Raw genomic sequence first — 15,402 nt, forward strand, 5'->3', positions numbered from 1 at the left:
GATCAAAGTTGCAGTGAGGGGTAGTTTAGCAAGGGATTTCCATCCGAGGCTGAAGAATACATAACAGAGAGGCAGTGCATTGCTGAGAGAGACAACGTAGGCCCTAGAAGGGATGATGCAGAGGCCGAAAAGCTGACTCAGAGGACGTAGAGGGCTGACGCAGGTGACGCGGAAGCCATAGAGGCTAACGCTGGGCCTCAGAGGCAGCACTAGGGATATTCTTTGGGGCAGACTGAGAGCAAATCAGCAGAAGCGAATTTCTGAGCAAGGGAGGCTCATAGTCAGGGTGACGCAGGTCCAACGTAGTGCTTGAAGCAGTCATCGCTGTCCAACACAGGGAATTGCCGGAGTCGCTGTGGGGTTTGATCATCCAGCTGCTAGATTTGTTGGAATATCTGTCTCTGGATAAATGTACTACTGCCGAGGATATTCTCTGTTGGGTGAGCCATTTATGGCACCCTAGTTGTATTCACGAATCTGCTTAATAAGACAAACCCTTTATATGCTGCAACGGTTTTCCTGAATTGGGTTTTTCTGGGGATGATTGTCCAAAAATAACGGTGTCCCTTGTGTTATTGCCTCAGTTTATTTCAGTTCATGATCTCTATATTTGTGTAGGCTGCAATAGTGTTTACATTGATGTTTATGTAATTAAATAACTTGTTAATGTAAAGAACAAGTAGGAGATTGTAAACCAGTAAATTGCATTAGGGGTTTCTGATGTGTTAGATTCAGGAATTTTCACAAACATGACAATGCTCGGGGCGGGGATCAGGGTGACAGCCCCCGTCCTAAGCATTGTCACGGTGCCTGTACAATCCGGGCAACAACATAACCCATATTTTTTGTGAAAAATATTTAACAGAAAACACAAAATAAGATGATAAACATTAAGAGAATCAAATGTCCATACATTCGATTCCAAAGCAAATCAACATTGGATACGATGACTTGTGTGTTTGTTTCTGCCACATCCTTCTCCATTCCTGAAGCAATAATTTTCTCTAAGCCTTCACCAACCACTTCACTTTTTGGACTTTGTTCTGCAATTCAACTGACATAATTTTTTTTCTTAACTGTGTTGTAAAGAATTTTATGCGGAAGAACTTCTTACTGCTTTTCAACTATTGGTGTACAGTCTAATGCCCTTCAACCACATGGAACCTGCTATCACCTAAAACAATGTCCTTGTCTATATCTAACCTCCACAAAGGAAACAAACCAGTCGTTCCTACATGTCACATGCCATGAGACTCCTAGATCAAAATGCTGACTGTCAGCCTTATCTGCTGCACCACTCTGGATATTACATCAATGTTGTTCCCGAGATTACACAGCCAAGCTCCCCCTCAGCGGCTGTGTTGGATGACCCAGCTGAGGAGCCGTATTCTCTCTGACATTGTTCTGCATCAGCTTCTGGTTCCAGCATGCCTTGACATCCTTTCTACTTGTCATGGTTTTTGTTTTATGCAATTCTGCACTTTCTCTTTTAGATTAGTAATTTGCTCTTTTCTGTTTTTGATATGGCAGAAGTGGGAGCTACTTTTGCTTTCCCACTATATACTGATAATAGATGTACCTTTGAGTCCCATTGACTTGTTGTGGCCATTTGTTGGATATTGATAATTTTTTCTTATCTTATCTTATTTTTCACTGACCAATACACTAATGAGAATCTGATACTGTTCTATTTTGCAGGCTAATTATTTTCAAAATTCAACTTAACCTTCTGCCCATGTACTTCCACTCCTACTTGGAAAATACCTTTCAGCTAACAAAAATTTCAATGCTGTGGTTGCTTCCTGGAGTGCACCTTTCATCTCCGATAATGTTGTTTGTCTACTAGCAATGTCTCCATGCCAGAAATAACTTCCCATCTCTATGGCTGATCTGACATCGTCTTGTTCATTACCAGTAATATTTCCAATAAAATTACTTGTATTCTATCTTTACCAATCTCCTCTTGCCTAGTAATTTACGCCCAGTCCTCTGGGAATGTTTCTTCCTGTGAAAGATACCATTTCCAGCACAATGGTTGATCCAGGTATGGTATCCCAGTTTCATACCACTCAACACCTGCTGCTGTATTTTCCAGCACACTCAGTGTGTTTTTGGATGTCTCCCAGTCTCTCTTGTGGGATCTCATTGCAAACATTTGCAACCATGTAAAATTGTTGTCAGTCCAACATAATTCTAGTCTTTGCCTGCAACACTGCTGTTATTGTCTATTGACAAATTAAATTATGTTGTTTCTTCCACCAGTCACACTCTATACCAATGTCATGAAAATTAGATATATCACAGCAAAATCCACAATGCTAAAAGCTGGGTCCTGGTCTGCAAATTTTGATCTGTCTGCATTCTTTTAAGTCATAGCCTGCTTGGTTACCCATGTCTGTCCACGTCCACTCCAACAACACCCAAGTCTCTGTACGTTTTTGCTCATCCACAATTTGCTGCTCAGACCATTGGTTGCTCAACCTACTACCTCATTTTTCTGTTGAAAACATCCTTGTTTGACAAATCTCGTGAAAAATGCTTACAACTGCTGCTGTGATTAACATGCCTACAGCGACTGATGTCTTTAAGTTTAACACAAATTTTTGTAATTTTCAGATATTTTATGAAGTTTTATTTCACTTGATGTTGGCAGACCTATAATACCTGTATGCTGGTGACCCTCTGCTATACCTTTAAACAACTGTGGAATGATTGTATCCTGTTGCTGTCTCTACCTGCCATGATCAAAGATATGCCAAACACTGCAAAGCTCATCTCCTGTCTCTACTTAGATGTTCAACTTTGCTAATATGCAAATGCTGCATATCATGTCTAGCATGCCATGTCTGTTACAGCTTCTCTTAATCATGGTTTTTGCTCATCTGAGAGAACACAAATATCTGCCAGTTGCTATGCCTGAGCCAAACGATCTTGCCTGAGAGAGCATGACGGTTTGCATTCTGTACCACAAGATTTTCTACGTGACATAAAAAATTACAACGTCTTTGTTTGAAGACAATTTTCCTATGTGATGTTTTTGTTTGGTTGTGCTGCATGCCTTCCAGAAGTTGTCACTGTTCCTACCTGACTTGCTTGACCCTGCTACGCACGTTTACTTCAAATGTTGTTCCACTTGTTTGACAGATTGATCCATCGATCTTATTTCCTGCTACCCTGAGCTGCCTTCCCTTCAATTTGTTGTTTATCATGGGCTGTTAGCTACCAAGTTCCTTCATTGACTTGACTAATATATTTTGTGCTGTCTTTTTTGTCAATATAATATCTTTATAACTCAGGAAAAAACTAAATCCCCCATTTATATACCCCATCTTTCACTCTTAAGGATATCGTATCCTATTTATGTCCATTAAATCCAATTTGGCTTATGTGACATTTGTTCAACCCCCTTGCTGATAGAGGAAACTAACACTGGGAGGTCAAACACATTCCCTCATACACATGTACACAAAGGCTATATACCTGCGGGGTTTGAACCTGGATTATTTTCATGGCCATATTTTACATTTTTTACCTCTAAAAAAGTTAAAAGAAGGAAAAATTCATGATTGTTACGATTTAAATGGCAATGTTAATATGTATTTCATGTTGTGTCATTGTTTTCATATATTTAAATTCCACTATTCCCGCAAGATTCTTGGATACAAGAGTGTGCAAATGGGAAAATGCACATTGGGGACATGTGAAGACACCTCCCAAATTTTAGGGAAATTCATGGGGGATGGAAGGTGTAAAGGTCCCTAGCATGGGAGCTCCATCGTTAAAATTGAAAAAAAATCCCCAACAACAACAATTCATCCCACAAATTCATCATTATGTAACATAAATACTAAATTCAAATTTTCAATAGAAACATGATTCATCAATCATCATTGTGTTGTAGCCGCTACAATAACCCCATCGACACTTCCAAAATTTGGACTCTTTTCCTATGATTTTATAATTCGTCATCATTCCTTTGATTTGTCTTTGATCGCATCGCACATCTGTAGACTAGTTATGTGATTGAAGCTGGAAAAAATGTGTCTTTTGTCACAAGTCACAAATCACGGTCGTAGTTTGCAGTGAGGTTTCATCTTCTCACTGAAACTATGACTTGCGACTATAAGCCCTTATCACATTCCTCAATAGCAACTTGATCTTGTCGCAGGGACCAATCCTCATCGCATTCTGAAAGTGCAACTTAATCTTGTCGCTACAATTTTAGATCACACGTATGACTTTGTTATATAAAGAAATCGACCCTTCTTTCATTTCATTGTGCACATCAATTTTGGATGAGCAAACCATTGCTTCAGTTGGAGATTACGATTACGATTTCGTCGGTAAGTAACATATCCTCTTCCTAATCATTCCATTTTTGTCTTATCCTCAAGGTTACCCAATTGTTTCAGCTACCCTCTACTCCCAAATATTTAGATTCTCATACACTCTTCACCTCTCTCCCTTCGCATTAGTAGATTGAACCCTCACTCCTCTCCATGCTCAACTAAGATATGGATTTCCTTGCCCTCTTATTTAATCATTCAAACATTCTTATTAACACTGCTAATGATCCCACTTAGGCTTTGGTTTTCATTGTCTTGCATACAAAAGTTTACCCTTGCATGATGGTATAACTCCCATGCTAAAGTTCCTCCAACCTATACCTGACACTCACAATCTTGATTCTTATTTCCCTAAGCCCTCGCATGCCATTTCGTTTTGTGAGCTTAGAGTTTTAAATATAATGTATCGTATGCGAGATTTCAAGGCTTAAAACCTCGAACTCAACCCTCACAGCATCGACTAGCATAATCTATGACCCTTTGTGCCCTTGTCATGAGCTAACCCTCTCATCAGCTCCTTGACTTTTCAGAGTCACAGTCCTAAAGGAATTATCACAAGTTGTTGTTGTCATCCTTAACCAGACCCTCCATTTACATTATCCCTCAAACTTGCGACTAGCGATGTTGTTATTGCACATTGCATATCACAATCTTAACATACATGCCATATCCTTCTGATTTATGAACATACAATTTGCTACTAAAGAGATGCTCCACCATTTCAAGTCGCAAATCACGATCCCAATATGCATCAAAACTCATGAATCTTCAATCTACGACATGGACTAATGCAGAAAGGCATTTTTCTTCCATCACAAATCGCATTTGCAAAACCCATAGAGATGTAAAGTCGCGATTCGCGACTAGACTATTTTTGCGATTTGCAATTAGACTGATTCCTTGCGACTAGCCTCTACTTCTGTGATTTGTGACTAGCCTTACCCTCCTAAATTGCGATTTAAGCCATCACATTATTGCTTTGTAGATTTGTGATTTCAACTGAAACAAGTAGTTAAGATTAGAGTTATCTAACGTTTTGCTTCTCTAATGAATGTTTTTGAGATGTTAGGTACTATTGATTTAGATTGTGTCAGCATATCATCTTCTAGCGCAATGGCTTCACCTACTACAAGAGGATCTAGCAAAAGTTCTCAGAGAGTGGAAAGCAGTATAGAAGGAGTTGTTGAGAGCTCTCCTAAGCTGCCCATATATGCAAACACCTCTTGCTATATCGACAAGACAACAAAACTAACTTGGGGTGATATATATACAAAATTCTCCAGGAAAGACATTCCACAGGATGAAGAAGATTTCCATGTTTACATCAATGTGAAGAAATCTTGGTTACAAAAAGTTGCCACACATCCTCTAGTTTTCACTTGTGTAGAAAATATGGAGTGGATTCTTCAACACATTGATGTGGAATAATCTATAATTAACAGTGTTCAAGGAAAATCAGTAGCATCATTCACATTTGCTGACACAACAAAATATTACAAGTTGCCCAAACATCAAGAAACCTTCAATACGAGGTTGTTAGCTAGCTTTAATAAATTAATGAAAGACATTTTTAAGTCTTGGTGACAGGAACCGAGCAAGTTCAGGCATAAATCAAATGGAATATGCAAGACAAAGTCTCTGAGAAAAGTGTATCAAATGGTAGTAGCTATGTTATGTAGGCTTTATGGTAAACCAAATACAAAATCTTTTCAGGAAAGCCGAGTCCCCTTGATTCATGCCTGTGCCACTAAAGGAACTATCTTTCACTAAGTAGATATCTTAGCATCCTCCATCAAATCTAATGTCCAAGAGGCAAAAAATCATACCTGTTGGATGCCCTATGTGCAAAATGTGAGTTTGGAGGTATTACCCACCATTTTGTGGGTGTATCCCTAGGAGAATTTTTTTCTCCAAGATGGTACTCAGCAAGCAGCCAACAGCCCCTTGCAGCCACCAACTAGCTCGTTGTGCCATTTCTCCGCCACCTAAGCCAGCTATGTGATCCCTCACCCATCTGCCATGATCGTATGTTTAAAGGTGGGCCTCCTGAACCTAAAGGTATTCCTTGTCATTTGGTAATTAAGTATTGTAGTTTGCTTATCATGGACACTTCTCGACATGGATTAATGGGGTTATTTCATGGAAAGAACGGGCTAGGTCTGTGCTCTTGTTCCTTAGACCCTTTTTTTCGATGTTAACCTTAGATTCTAGTCCCATGGGATTTTACTGACCACTTGGCTTTAGGGATGGTACTTCATGGGAAATCCTGATTTTGGTTGTGTGGTCCCATTCCCTCATCCACATATATTGCCCCCTTTCCACTCATTATAACCCCATTCATCATTTCTCCCACCTGGGTCCACATAGGGTCAAATTACCCCTTCCCCTTGCCCACACCTTGGGTCAGGCATGGAATGATGCCCTGAAGGTTGATGCAATTGAAAAGAAAAGTAAAAGTGTAATTGGCCACATTCAATAGGAAAATGTGCCACGAAATGCAAAAGATGGTTGAGACAAACACATTTAACACGTAGGCAAAAGCCAATACATGAGCTCTACCCCATCATCATGGCCATCACCCTGGTTCCTACAGGCCTTAGATGAACCTCCTTTATCGTTTAGGAACCCATGATTGTCCCAAACTCTGGTGGGTAATGAACCACCCTACCTTAAAAGGGGTATCCACTGCTGCATCTCACACATCATGCTCTTACCCCTTGAGCACGAGCAATTAATTAAAGAAAAATCATAAAAGGCAAAAGGCATATAAAGAAGGGTGGAAAAATCAAGGCCAGGGCACCTCATGTACCACGATTGCTCCCTCCTAGACATTATATTCCCAAGTGTGGGCTTCCCTTTTACTAGCTGCCCTTGTACCGCAACATGTGGCACATGGTTTCCCCTTTTCATTCCCTACTCCATTCATCTTTTTATCACATGCCACCGCCTTTTAAAGGATGTACCTTGGACATATTATCCCCTTTAGAAATAGAAACCACCTAATGGGATACTTGGTTAATCCCATTTGGAGCTTGGAGACATTAGCACATGCCAAAGCCCATTAGAGAATGGCATGCCATTATGACGTCCCAACTTGTTCTCCATGGTTTGTAAGCTCTTTTACTTGATTTCCTTGATGACTTGTTGTACAGGAAAGCTAGGGGACACATTGGATCTTATGTAGAATTACAGGTGGTCTCCATCTTGGGTTTGATCTCCCTATACGGGGTCCTAACCGTCCAGAAGGCTACATTGGCACATGTAGGGTGTGTTGAGATCCATCAACCTTCACAACAGTAGACAACACTCCATGGATCCCTAGAGATGTTCAGAGATTGCTCGAGATTCACCTATTAGACAAAGAAGATGTTGGAATTTCTAAGTTTAACCCATTAGATTTTCTTCTTGTACTATCTGATTTATTTCTTCCTACTTGTTCAGTTACTTACCAAGTTATTTACCATGTAAATACTGAAAATAAATACAAGTACAGTATCAACACATACAGATCATCAACTAAAAGTAAAGAAGCAATCAAGTGACACTGTTTTTTTGGGACTAATGTCCCCAGAAAAACCCAATGCGGGAAAACTAGTGCCGCTATTCAGAGGGTTTATTATTATGTAGTTTCAGAATACAACCTGGGTGCCAGAAATGGTTCACCCAACAGAGAATTCCCTCGGCAGTAGTACCTCTCAGTCGACAACAAGGTGTCAAAGCTTTCCTCAAAGTGAGTAAGGGTCCCAAGGTCAAGAAAGAACCCATTGATCGTTGTTCAGGAGTCCACCTCCCCTTCATCCAGGGGACGACAAACAAGATTGCGAGAATCCTGAAAAAGCATAATATTCCCTCGACCTTTAGACCCCTCAGCACCATTAAAAGTTCCCTAAAGCCTGTCAAAGACAAGGTGAACCCTGTGGATATGAAAGGTGTTTATATCATCTCGTGTTCTTGTGGAACCTCATACATCGGTGAAATTGGTCGTTCTATTAACCAAAGGATTAAGGAACACGTGGCTGATATCAAGCACGGGAGGACCAAATCTCCGGCTCTGGCCAAGCATGCAGAGAAGACCAAGCATCATATACACATTGAAGAGGCTAGGGTTATCGCTAAGATTCCTCATTTTCATCATCGTAAGTTTAGGGAAGCCATTGAAATTGAGAGGTCTTCCAGTAATATTAATAGGGATGACGGCTGGAAAATTAGTATTTGCTAGATTCCCACCCTCTCTTCTTAGTTTTGCTCCGTCTTTGTCTAGAACCCTTTTTTTTAATATAAATAATTGTTATTATTATTAGTATTATTAATACTATTAATATTATTAATACTATTAATATTAACATTAATATTAATATTAACACTAAATACTAATATTAATATTATTAACACTGATATTTCTATTATTACCAATAATAATAATAATAATAATAATACCTATTAATATCAGTATTAGTATTAGTATTATGAATATTAGTAATATTAATATTAATTTTAATATATCTAGTAATATAAAAATTTGATATCTATAATTAGTAATATGAATATTAGTATTATTAGTATTAATATTAGTATTAGTATTTAATAATATTAAAATTTAACTAGTTTAGAAAAAAAAAAGAGGAAGAGTAATAAAATAATAATAATAGGTGGTTTATAAATTTAAATAAATAATATTAATATAGTCATTGAGTTAATAAGATATAATATTAATTAAGATAAATATAAATAGTTTCAAGTATAACCCTTTTATAAATTTATTAATATTATAAAAAACCCTAGTCAATTATAACCGTTGGGTTAATAAATTGACATTCGAAATATATATCTATATATATATATATATATATATATTTATTTATATTGATTAAATAAACAATTAATAAAATAACTAAATTTAATTAAATAATATTAAACTTTTCCCTCTTCTCCCCTGGTCAAATATAGCCGTTTTTTTTCTAGCTGTTAGGTTGACATGTCTCCCTATTTAACCTTCTTCCTAGATCTATTTCTTCATCGTGTCCTGAAGATGAACCACACTTGTTGGTTCGAAACGCGTCGACCAAAATCTTCAATGTGACTTATTCTGAAAAAAATATTTTATAACCAGAAACTTATTTTAAAATTCTGATTATAATAAGCCCTCTGACTCATTCTTTGCATCATCATCGACTATTGGCACGTGTGAACTCCTAATTGGATGTTTACTGACTAACAGGACCTGGCTGAGACACAAAGAGAAGGCATATTTATAAAGGTCAAGGTAACAGGTATCCATAGTAACTGTTCAATATTCCCTTGCATCATTATCTAGACTCGAACTATTGTAGGGATGTTGGCCGAGATGCTGAATTCTACCAGTGAATCGCCAATTGTTGTAGCTGCTGCAACAACCCCTCCAAAATTTTCCAACTCTTCTAAATTTCGAAGCCCCTTCAACTTTTCCTTAGAGACCGCCCATCCTTAGAGTCTACTTGGGAGCCGAGAAACCCCAGAAAAGTCTAAAAAAGCCTGGAGTCTCTTTCATAAGCCAAACCGAGGCCATGACTAAGTCTAGTCGCCAAGTCACAACTCTATTCTCTTTTGAGACCCATTTGACCCAGCCAAATCAATGGGTCGCACAGGTTGCAAAAGTCAAGCAGGTCGCAAAGGTCGCATAGGTTGCAAAGGTCGCATAGGTCGCACAGGTCACGTAGGTCGCACAAGTCGCATAGGTCACATAGGTTGCGTAGGTCGCACAAGTCGCATAGGCCGCATAGGTTGCACAAGTCGTACAAGTCACACAGATCACACAAGTCGCACAGGTCGCATAGGTCACAAAGGTCACACAGGTCGCAAAGGTTGCATAGGCCGCACAGGTCACGCACTGACCTATATCAGGCCCTGTGACCCATGCCACCCCACATGCACGACCTAAAACTATAAATATAGGCCTCAGTCAGTCATTTGTATAATGCTCCTTGGTCACACAAAAGATAGGAATTCTTGGCAATTGGGCGAATGAATTGGGCCAACATTCTTGCGACATCCTTGAGGACAAACATAATTGTAGCTAAGTAGCCATAACCAAATCAGTCGCCAAAATCCTATATGGCCTCATACCTACTTGACGCGGTCTGTGCAAGATGTCATTTGACAACTGGAGTTATAATTGGGGAACATCTGCAGCCAGCCCAGTGCACCATCACTACAAGCTTTTCTGGGATACTGGCTATAAAGGTATGATTGATGTAATCTCGGAGTCATTCATCACTCCACTGTACCAGTTGTTGTTCAGGGAAGAACCTCCTTTCATGTCAAAGAGGGCCATGGAAACCATTGTTAAGATGGAGCATTAATTCTCGATCCAGGAGGGGACGTTTATAAGAAGTTGTTGGTTCCTATAAAGCCCCACATGCTCTTCCTAGGTTCGCCACAGATGTTGTGCTATTGCAGGAAGTATCTTATCAAATGACACAAGGGTTCTCGGAAACACTCAGCAAAGGGAAGAAGAAACCGTGGCCAGCTTTCCCTCTCGTCATCGGGGCTTATGTGGTAGATAATTCCAAGAAGTTGAGGCAAAAGCCGAGGCATTAAAGGGGAGTCGTTTTGTGATCTTGAACCATAGCATGTATGACCCCGAAAGGGCCGTAGCCGCTCACGGCAAGAGAGCTTATTTCAACTGGTCATACTCGCATTCTAGGCAAGACAATGAAGATGAAGTTAGGAACATGGCACGAGAGGCATAATGGTGAGTGTTGAAAATGGGTGCAGGCTCAAGAAGCAAGCAGGCTAACCCCAAGTTTCATAAATACGTTGTGCGTCCATGAATATTGTTTAATGATCAAGCAGTACAAGGTCTGAAGGTTACAAAGGGTCATGTTATTCAATGGCAATGGAAAAGGAGTTTTACTTAGCACCTTTGCAAATGTTTAAAAACAACGCAATGCAACAATTCCCAACATGTACGATGAGGATGAAAAGGAGCGTGAAAGGTGATATAACAATGATAATCTAACCACTCAAGCAAAGAAACGATTGGTGCCACTTGGTGCTAAGACATGGAGCATATCAACGCACAGATCTAAGACCATGAAATTGCAAGAGGTTTCAAGGCTAAGAATTCTGGCTCGTTATTAATTGTGATATTTATTTCTTATATTTCATCAAAGTACATTTTTCTTGATGCTTAATTTATGATTGTGTACATGTGTAGGATTGAAGTGGCGAAGGCAGATCCCTGCCATTTATGCAAACACTTGAGCCGAATTTGTTGCTAAAATGACCCAAGGGATCGATGTTGCGGAAATGCATGATCTTGGTCAACAACAGATATTGAAGTCAAGCTAGCTCCAAGGCAGAAGGAAGGTAGCAAGATATTGGTCTATACAAAATATTTAGAGTTTATCATGAAGCTTGCATAGCAAGCCAGATGGTCCCTTGCAAGCTTCAAGAACCCCTTAATAAACTCCAAAGCACATCACCAAAGGATTGATGAATGCAAGCGAAGCATAGTGGGAAGAGAACAATTCGGTTCAAGGACCAAGCATCAACATCATTGCGACATATGGGAAACAAGCATTCTAGGGTTTTCAATAACCCTATACATCCTTCCCTCTCTTTCCTTCATCATAATGCAAATATCGCCCACCATTATATCAACCACTATGTTAGGATTGATGTGGGCATGTAAAAATCATTTTTGCCTGAGAAAGAAGTGGGTAATCTCAAGAGTCATGAGGGTAGCCGAAAGGTCATGACGAAAGGCCAAGGGTCACGATAGGTGAACAGTCACCTCATCTCTATAAATGTTCCCTCAGGCCTCGTTTAGAGTGGACTTTAGCACTTGAGTTGAGGCCAGGATAGATAGCTAATTTATGCCTGAGAGCTAGAGCCACTCAGCTCTTGGCAGCTAGTAGAGTGGATTCGCAGTGAGGCTAGGGTTTCGGCATCAGGCAACAGTATGAACAACCCATGTTTCTCTATTCGGTTTTGACCAATTGCATGATATGTATTTGAAGTTGCAAAAATATTAAGAAGATGTTCTTTATCTTTGGCACTGATTCCCATGCTTACTCATGCTAGTTGTATTAGTTGTCTAGTACTTCACTATATTTGAATGTGCGCTTTCATATACGCAATACATTATTGACGGATACATAGTGGTTGCATGTATGTTTCGCTTTTGAATCTGCATTTACTTGTTCCTTGCCATGTTGGTGACCTATTGTGAACTACTTTACAATTGTCTTCTGGCATGTTCCTATTTATTATGTTTGATGGGGTTTTAGCTCACTAATCCCTGTCACTTGTTTGTACCTACTTCTGCAATTTGTCAATCTTCGACTGATTTTGTTTCACTGCCTTAGCATTTCATTCTTGTCCCACTCAGACACCTTCTCATTCGATAACCAAGAGCAGAAACATTCATGGTGGCAGCCGGCCCACATACCAGATGGGGCTCCTATCCCAAACGGTGTGAGGTCTAATTGGGACTTCACACCAGGGAGAGCCCTTAGTTGGTGGTACATTTTGACCCGTCAATAGGTTCCTAAGTCGAAACTTAGGAAAATTAAAGTAATAATGGGTATTAATCAAAATATGGGTGAGAATGTTCTAGAAAGCGGATCAAGTCAAGTTTTTAATCTTAGCCGTTGATTAGAGACTTAATCTCGGTCGATGAAGTCTCAACAAGAAAAGTATAAGAAGGAAGCTTGGGGTTCATTCAGAAACACGCCGAGAGAACGAATTGATCAAGAGTTAGAAATTTCTAGGGCTAAGAAGCAGAGAAATTCAAACTAAGTGATCTTATGCAGTAGAGCGGCAGAGATAGTCCGGGAATACTGGGCAGAGAGGCGAAGAGCCACTAGTGGAGGCAACGTAGCACCTAGAGGGACTAACGTTGGGCTAGTCTAGGCCCACGTAGGCCTGACGTTGAACCAGGGAGAGCCAGCGGAGAGGAGAAGCTGCCCTTACGCAGAAATCCAGAACTACCGCGGAGCTGTCGGAACAGCCGGGAGAGGTTGATGCAAAAGCTTTAGGAGGCAGAAGAGATAACGTAGGGCCAGCGTAGAGATAGCTAGCGTTAGCCAGTTCTGCTGCCGTATCAGCTGGAAACTGTTGGGTGAAGTGAGGTAATCCCACTCAGTTTTTTGTCGTTATATTTTTCTCTGTAATTGGATTACCAGGAGGGCATCCAACATTGTATTAGAACTATTGCTTAATAATAGAAAACCCTTAAAGTTGCTGCACTGGTTTTCCCGCATTGGGTTTTTCCGGGGACTATTTTGTCCAAAAATAACGGTGTCCTATGTATCATGTTCTTTGCTCAGTTTCTTGTTTAAATTGGTGTAGGCTACAAAAGTAATTTACTTCAATATTTTTCAAATAATAACTTGATAATGTATATTAAAATCAAGTAGGAGAAGTAAATTTAGTTTTGTTGCAATAGGGGTTCCTTGAGTGTAGGAATTTTCACATGGTATTAAAGCTAGGTTTGAAATAGGAAGAGCAGATCCAACACTGAGCAGAGAGGCCAATAGCTGCATTTGGCAGCAATTCGAATCCCGTTGAAGGGATTGCGCAGTCCTTGCCGGGAAAGCAGAGATTCCGAGGAAATCTCTCTCTCTGAGAGTCGACATAGAGGTACAATTTTTGGTTCGTGAGCTTGTAGAGGTAGAGGGAGGGATGCAGAGCCTCAGCGCAGTGCTTGAAGGGCACAGTTTCTGCCAGGGCAGAAATCCGTCGGAAAATAACGAAGACACATAGAAGGGGAATTTTCTCCTCAGAGGACTTTTCTTGCCAAAAGTTCGAATTTTTCACTTGCCGGGCAGCAAACTAGTGCTGTGCAGTGACTAGAGGAGTCAATTCGACAGTTTGGGTGAGATGGCATCACATGGTATCAAAGCATTGAGTTTGAAATAGGAAGAGTAGATCTAGCGCTGAGCAGAGGAGCCAATAGCTGCGCTTGACAGCAATTTGAATCCACTTGAAGGGATTGCGCAGTCCTTGCCGGGAAAGCAGAGATTCTGAGGAAATCTCTCTAAGAGAGTCAATAAAGAGGTACGATTTCCGATTTGTGAGCTTGCAGAGGCAGATGGAGTGACGCAGCGCCTCAGTGCAGTGCTTGAAGGGTGCAGTTTTTGCCAAGGCAAAAATCTGTTGAAAAAGAGAAAAGACACATACAAGGGGAGTTTTTATCCTCATTGGACTTTTCTTGCAGAAGTTCAAATTTTCACTTGTCAGGCAATAGACCAGTGTTGTGTAGTGACTAGAGGAGTCAATTCGACAGTTTGGGTGAGATGGCATCACATGGGCTCAGAGATCAGGATAGGTTGGAAGTAACTTCCAACTATGTCATATGGAAGACAAGAATCTTAGTTGCTCTGGAGGAGTACAATCTCGAAGCTTACATCAAGAGTGTTCTAGTTGTTCCTGGGGACAATGATCAGAGGAAGAAGTACAAGGCCGAGCAAGGAAAGGCGAATAGGTTCATACTCGATGGAGTTCGAGATCATGTGGTCTCACACTTGCAAGGCAAAGATACAACCCGAGAAATGTGGGAAGCTTTGTCTTCACTGTACGACGGTTCTTCCGAACAGCGGAAGATGTATTTAGAACAAAATTTGTAACAGACATCGATGTAGAAGGGAGAAGGGGTTAACTCCTATCTTCAACATCTTCAGGACACCAAAGACAAGCTTGCTGCAGCGGGGTCTACTCCTCAGTCTACCGACATGGTAAGGACAACCCAAAATGGAGTCTTAGATTAATGGCAAGTCTTCGTCCAAAGTATATTGGGCAAGGAAAGACTACCTTCATGGGAGGAGATGTGGGCAGCCCTTCAACAGGAAGATTAAGGAGGGATTTGGTTAAGGTCAACATCAATGGCAGCAGTGGGAATGGCACAAAGACTAAGGAGGAGGAGGAGAACGCAGCTCTAGCATCAAAGGGACAACAGAAGCAGAAGCGGAAGGACATTTCGAAGGTGAAATGTTTCAGAGGTGGCTGGATGGACCACTTTGCATCCTAGTGTCCTTTGAAGCAAAATGATAAGAATGAGAAACATGATCCTAAG

This window comes from Pinus tabuliformis, chromosome 8, assembly GCF_031772625.1.
Source record: "Pinus tabuliformis cultivar Carrire ecotype Pingquan chromosome 8, CPIR1, whole genome shotgun sequence".
NCBI lineage: Eukaryota > Viridiplantae > Streptophyta > Pinopsida > Pinales > Pinaceae > Pinus > Pinus tabuliformis.